The following is a 7,008-nucleotide window of genomic DNA, read 5'->3' on the forward strand; positions in this document are numbered from 1 at the left end:
CCGCAGGGGGGTTAAGGGCGTTGCCGTCCCCAGAAGCTGGGCTCTCCTTCCCCCCTCCCCCTCCTCTGCCTCAGTGTCGCGGCCCAGCAGTTGCCGGCGCACCCATCTGCGAAGGCCTGGGCGAACCTGAGCGTCCTGTTTTCTTGAAGAAGTTTTATCATTTTGCACTTCACAGTTAGGTCTGTGATCCATCTTGAGTTAATTTTTTGTGTGAGGTCTGTGTCTAGGTTCATTTGTTCTTTTGCATGTGGGCGTCCGGTGGTTCTAGAACTTTGCTGAAGAGACTCTTTTCTCCATGGAATGCCTTTGCTCTGTCGTCAAAGATCAGCTGAGCACATTCGTGTGGGGTCTGTTTCTGGGCTTTCTGTTCTGTCCTGTGGGCCTACGCGTCTGTTCTTTCACGTGGACATCTTGTCTCACAGTAAGTCCTGAAATCTTTACTTCGTTATTCTTTAGTATTGCGGCTCATGGGCTTGGGATTGGTGAATTTGCGTGTGGAAAGCACACTCCCCGTGTATTCTCTCTAGGATGTGGCTAGCCCTGGGAAGTGGGTAGCCTCTTCAATGTCAGCAAGGCTTCAAGATGTCAGAGCATTCAAATTACAGAAAATAAATAGGTATGATGAACATAATTGGCCCTGTGCTGCTTTGACATAACTTTAAGGAACCCTTGTGGGGAGATGATAGAGGAGGATTTTAGAGAGGAGGCCATAAGTTTCTATTGTGAGAATAGGAAGGACACAAGGGGCAAGTATTAGGGATCCTTCTAGGCTGGTCTATACCGAAGGTTCTCATCTATATGGCATTACCCAAGAAAACAGACCTGAAATTTCCAGGGTCTCTAACAATATCTCTGTGGAGTCATAGAGTGTGTTAAAAATATTAATATAAGAGATACATATGATTTGCTGCTGTTGTCTGTTTTTCTACAATATTATCTTGGTGTGTTTTGGGGGGCAGTTGCTGGGGGCATGAGGTGACCGTCGGGTAAAGTCTATGTGAGGGTGAGTGGCGGTGTGTGTAACCAAGGGGCAGGGGCAGTCATCGTGGTCCTGCTGGGAAGCTGGAGGGTGTAGTAGGGGAAGGCCCTGGGGAGTGGGTGTTCTCATGTAGAGGTGATGGCAAAGCTGTTGAAGTCCCCGTGGGTAGCCTGCAAGAGGTGTGTGTGTCCCTTTAGAGTTGAAGGCAAACAGGCAGAAAGGCTGTTGATATAGGCACTGAACAGAGCATATCCGCCAAATCTGTAAGAGCAAAATAAATACTGGTCTTGATTGGGTGGAGGGAGTGATTTTCATAATATCGGAGGGACTTCCCTGATGGTCCAGTGGCTAAGACTCTGCGCTCCTAATGCAGGGGGCCCAGGTTCGATCCCTGGTCAGGGAACTAGATCCTGCATGCATGCCGCAATGAAGTTCCCACGTGCCGCAACGACGACCCAGCACAGCCAAATAAATAAATATTCTTTAAAAAGTTGGGTATTGGGTCAGGGGCCTTAATGCATGAACCACAGCTTTACTGTTGTGAATCCACCAGGAGGAACCCTTTCTTTTTCCCAGGTTTCAGAATAGGCAAAGTTGGGTCGTTAAATGGAAGCAGTGGGTATATTCACCCTTTGTTAATTAGGTTTTATATAAAAGTTTTACTCCCTGACGGCCCTGTTTTAACTTACGTTGGGTCATATTAACTATTTTAACTGGGGGTCTGTGGGGTCCCATTTTATCAAGTCAATTTGTAGATGCCAAAGACTTTAATTTTATTATTCATAGCGCTAGAGCGTCTTTGCTCAATATGAGATATTTTAGGGCAAAAGTACTATGACTATGGGAAATTTAGGCAAGGCTACTATTAAAGTGAAGTATTATCTATTTCCTCTCTACTTTATATTCAGTTTCTTCCCTAAGATTATAGGGGCCACAGTGTTCAAATTTGGTGGGATCCCCAGGTATGACAATCATTTGAGCCCCAGTATTGGTTAAGCCCCATGAAGTTTTGTCAGTGGGTGATGTCAGCCACTAATTACTAAAGCTAATTTAGAACCTATGTTATAGAAGCACAAAAGCCAACTGGTGCTTTTTAATTTTTTTTGTTATATAAATTCTGTGGTATTTTTGTTATGTATAGTTATGTATTGATATATATAATTTATTGTATAAATTGTTAGTGTCTAAATTTTGGATCTCCAGTTGGGTCAAACTATGGACCTTTAATTTATGTATATATGTAAAATTTATTATATATTTTGTAAATATATTTAAAAATACATACTATATGTAAAATTTATTTGTTATGTATTTTATAAATATATTTATATATTTATAAGATATGTAATTTATTTATTCACCTTTTGCTTTCTCCCCCTGTATCTAGGGTTTTCTTTATTCTTCCTTTTTTTCTCTTTTCCCCCACCCCTGCTTTTTTTCTTTTTCTTTTCTTTTCTTTTCTTTTTTTTTTTTTTTCTTTTCTTTTCTGTTTGAGGCGTTTAGCTGCTTGATTCTGTGGTTTTTAGTTTCTGTCTTGGGCCGGTAAGCAAAAAAGGGGCAGGGACAAGGGGCCCAGTTGTCAGCCTCTAGGTAGCAGCCACTACCTGGGACGCGTCTTTTGCCTACCCCCCCCCCCACCCCGCCCCAGGTCTCCACCAGTGTGGTCCCTGCTATTCCTCTGGGTGGAGGGAAAATGGGACTGCAGCAAGGCAAACAACACAAGGACGATGGCCCTTCCCCCAGGACCTGCAGGGTGCCACAGTCCCAGGGGTGGGCGCCCTGGCAGTGTGGCTCTGAAGAGCACGACTCTGCCCCATGGGCCGGGCTGAAAGGCAGGGCACCTTTCACGGCAGCTCAGTTTGTGCGCACGTATCGGTGCTGCCCGGTCAGGCCCGGCCACGGCACTTAGCGGGAAGTCACACCTCTTTCCCTTCGGAGGGGCCTTTGTAAACTTAGCTGGTCAACCAAGAAAAAGGGGGACTCTGGTAACGTCCTCCTGGAATCTCGGCAAGTAATGGCTCAGACCAGAACTCAAGGAATTGTGGCCACGTCCGCCAGTCCCCAGCGGCAGTGGCACCAAGCACAAGTGTTGCCAGCAGGTGGCGCCACCCTCCCAGGCTACCACTGCCACCTGGTGGGACCAGTTAGTATGCCAAGAGCATATCCTTTTAGTCTGAGGCCAAAACACCCTGCTCGCTGCACCAATTGTTTTAAAATGTAGGTTTTATTATTATTCAGGTATGGTGAGGCCAAGAGATCAGGAGGCCACTGCCCTGGACAAGACAGTTTGTCCTGCATGGTTCCCAAGAGCAGAGGCAGTGCCACCAGGGTCATACGGGGAAGCACCAGGGTCAGGAGCCCAGGGTGTGAGGGGGAAGCAGGGCAGGAGCCTTTATTGTGGTTTCCATGAAGGATGAGGCAGGATCAACAGGCTTAGCATTGGTTAGTTTGAATAATTTTATTCACGTTGTCTGTCGAGTTGTCTGGTACCTGGCCCTGGGGTGCTTTGGGCAGGGGAATACTGGCCCTGAGTACAGAGCAGGTAGGTCGGGTGGTGGGCTGGAGATAGGTGAGTTTGCTTATGGAAGGCACACTCCCCGGCCAAGCATTTACATCTCTAGGAACTGGCCAGCCCTGGAGGGCAGTCTCTTCAGGGTCAGCAATGCCCCAAGATGTCAAAGCATTAGAAATACAGTAAATTTAAAAAGCTCAGATGATACACCACGTTGGTGTAGGTTTTGGTGCCACGGTTTGATTGTGGCACACCTTTAAGCAGGTGGATTTGCCATGAGACGTCTGTCCATCCTCCTATGGTTGGAGGTTGGTGTTGTCTCCAGGACAGGGCTCCTACCAGTAAAGCTGCTATGAACATCCCTGCACGTGTCTTTGGCGAACGTCTATTTTCATTTCTTTGCAAGATGCGCGCTGCTGTGAAAGTCCTGCATCATGAGGTGGATGGATGTGGAGCTTCAGCAGGTTTTGCTGCAGAGTTTTCCAAACTGGCGGAACCAAGTTTTCATCTTGACAACACACTTTTCAGTCTGAAGACTCGTGTCTTTCCTTTGTTCTGGGGAAATCCTCAGTTATTACTTGTTTGATGTGACTCATTCATTCTTTTTTTTTTAAAAAAATTATTTATTTATTTTAGGCTGCGCTGGGTCTTTGTTGCTGCGTGTGGGCTTTCTCTAGTTGCGTTGAGCAGGGGCTGTTGTTTGTTGCAGCGCGTGGGCTTCTCATTGCGGTGGCTTCTCTTGTTGTGGAGCATGGGCTCTAGGTGCACGGGCTTCAGTAGTTGTGGCTCGCGGGCTCTATAGCGCAGGCCCAGTAGTTGTGGTGCATGGGCTTAGTTGCTCCACGGCATGTGAGATCTTCCCAGACCAGGACTCGAACCCATGTTCCCTGCATTGGCAGGTGGATTCTTAACCACCGCGCCACCAGGGAAGTCCCTCCTTTTTTTTTTTTTTTGTAGGCTTTTAAAATTTTTTAATTAATTTGGTTGCACCGGGTCTTAGTTGTAGCAGGCAGGCTCCTTAGTTGCAGCACATGGGCTCCTTAGTTGCAGCATGCAAACTCTTAGTTGTGGCATGCATGTGGGGTCTAGTTCCCTGACCAGGGATCGAACCCGGGTCCCCTGCATTGGGAGCGTGTAGTCTTAACCACTGCGCCACTAGGGAAGTCCCCATTCATTCTTTCATTTAGCAAATTGTTATTAAGGTCATCTCCTGTGCCAGGAACTCTTCTAGGCATTAGGGATGCAAGGGGTGAACCCAAGGGAACAAGACACTGGAGAGGAGGGAGCAGACAGTAAGCAAATAAATAAGTACATGATGTAACAATTTATTTAAGGTTGGCAGAATCATACGTGCATATAATCAAATTATAATTCCAGTGGGAGATGGCTTCTTTGAAGAAAACAAGGCAGGGGAGGGGTAAATGTCACCTTTCCTTCATTCTCTCTCCTAGAAATCTCATTAAAAGGATGTCGGGGTTCTGTTCCTGTCCCCCAGCTCTCATTTCTTTTTTTTTTTGATTAATTAGTTTATTTTGGCTGTGTTGGGTCTTCGTTGCTGCGTGTGGGCTTTTCTCTAGTTGCGGTTAGTGGGGGCTACTCTTTGTTGCAGTGCACAGGCTTCTTATTGCAGTGGCTTCTCTTGTGGAGCGTGGGCTCTAGGCGTGTGGGCTTCAGGAGTTGTGGCATGCAGGCTCAGTAGTTGTGGCTCACGGGCTTTAGAGTGCAGGCTCAGTAGTTGTGGCGCACGGGCTTAGTTGCTCCGTGGCATGTGGGATTTTCCCGGACCAGGGCTCAAACCCATGTCCCCTGAATTGGCAGGTGGATTCTTAACCACTGCGACACCAGGGAAGTCCCTCTCATTTCAACAGAGGTTTTTTTTTTCTCCTGTGGCTGCCCCATGTGGCAAGTGGGATCTTAGTTCCCCAACCAGGGATTGAACCTGTGCCCCCTGCGGTGGAAGTGAGGATTCTTAACCACTGGACTACCAGGGAAGTTCTGAGGGTGTTTTTTTTTTTTTTTAAAAGAACAATACATACCTGCCCATCTCTGGTGTGTTTGTTTATTTTAATAGGTTGGAATAGCCCTTTATGTCTCCTGGGAGAGGTTACTCTCATTCCTCAGTCCAGTTCTGTTTTCTCCAGTGGCTCTGTTTTCCCAGGTGTGAAGTTCTTCCCATTCTTGGGGTGGTTGCCCTTTTTCGTGGAGTGATTTCTCTCTGTCGTTGGCTGCCTCTGGGTCACGGGCTGTTAGACTCAGCTGGCTTTGGGGAGGGCTGGGAGGTGCTGTGTGGAATGCATTCTGGCCTGTTTTCTGCAAACACGGGGCCGGAGAGGACTTTCTGCTGGGACAGCAAACACTATAGTCAAAACTTCTGGGCATAGGTGCTTCCTGCTTCTCACAGGCAGCTGAAGACACCAGAGCACCCTGACCAAGAGCCTCCGATCAGGGTCCCTCCTGGGGTTCAGTGAACCCTGCCTACTGGGGCTGGTACCCAGCTTAGAGGAAGTGGGGGAGTGGAGGGTGTGCAGGAGTCATGGAAGAGTGGCTGGCCTTGCGTTCCTCTCAGTTTCCATCCACAAAAGTCCCTGTTTTCCAATATTGTTAGGGATTTAACAACAACTACTACATACATATATATACACACACACATATATATGTATCTGTATATATATGTATGTATCTATGAATGTATGTATCTGTACATATATACATTTTAGACACTTCATTTTAATTTTATTTTTATTTTTTTGCTGCACCCTCTGACATGCAGGATCTTAGTTCCCCGACCAGGGATCAAACCTGTGCCCCCTGCAGTGGAAGTGCGGAGTCTTAACCACTGGACCGCCAGGGAAGTCCATACACTTCACTTTTATTTATTTATTTATTTTAATTTAAAAGAAATATTTATTTATTTATGGCCATGTTGGGTCTTTGTTGCTGAGCACGGGCTTTCTGTAGTTGCAGTGAGCAGGGGCTACTCTTCGTTGTGGTGCACGGGCTTCTCATTGCAGTGGCTTCTCTTGTTGCAGAGCACGGGCTCTAGGTGCGCGGGCTTCAGTAGTTGTGCCACGTGGGCTCAGTAGCTGTGGCTCACGGGCTCTACAGCACAGGCTCAGTAGTGTGGCGTACGGGCTTAGTTGCTCCGCAGCATGTGAGATCTTCCCGGACCAGGGCTCGAACACTGTATCCCCTGCATTGGCAGGCAGATTCCTAACCACTGCGCCACCAGGAAAGCCCCGCTTCATTTTTAAAATAAACTTTAACATCTGGTTTAGATTTACAGAAAAACTGTGAAGATAGTATTGATGGTTCCATTGCTTCCACACCCAATTCTCTTAAAATATAGGGACATATTATAATCTAATATACAAGGAATGAACCAAATATTCATACATTATTATTAACTAAAGCCCATACTTTATTCAGATTCCCTTAGTTTTTACCTACTGCCCATTTTCTGGCCCAGGATCCCACCCGGGACACCACATTACAAATGAATATGCAGTTTCTTTCATTT

The sequence above is a fragment of the Leucopleurus acutus genome (genome assembly GCF_964270905.1).
Source record: "Leucopleurus acutus genome assembly, chromosome: 1".
Classification (NCBI taxonomy): domain Eukaryota; kingdom Metazoa; phylum Chordata; class Mammalia; order Artiodactyla; family Delphinidae; genus Leucopleurus; species Leucopleurus acutus.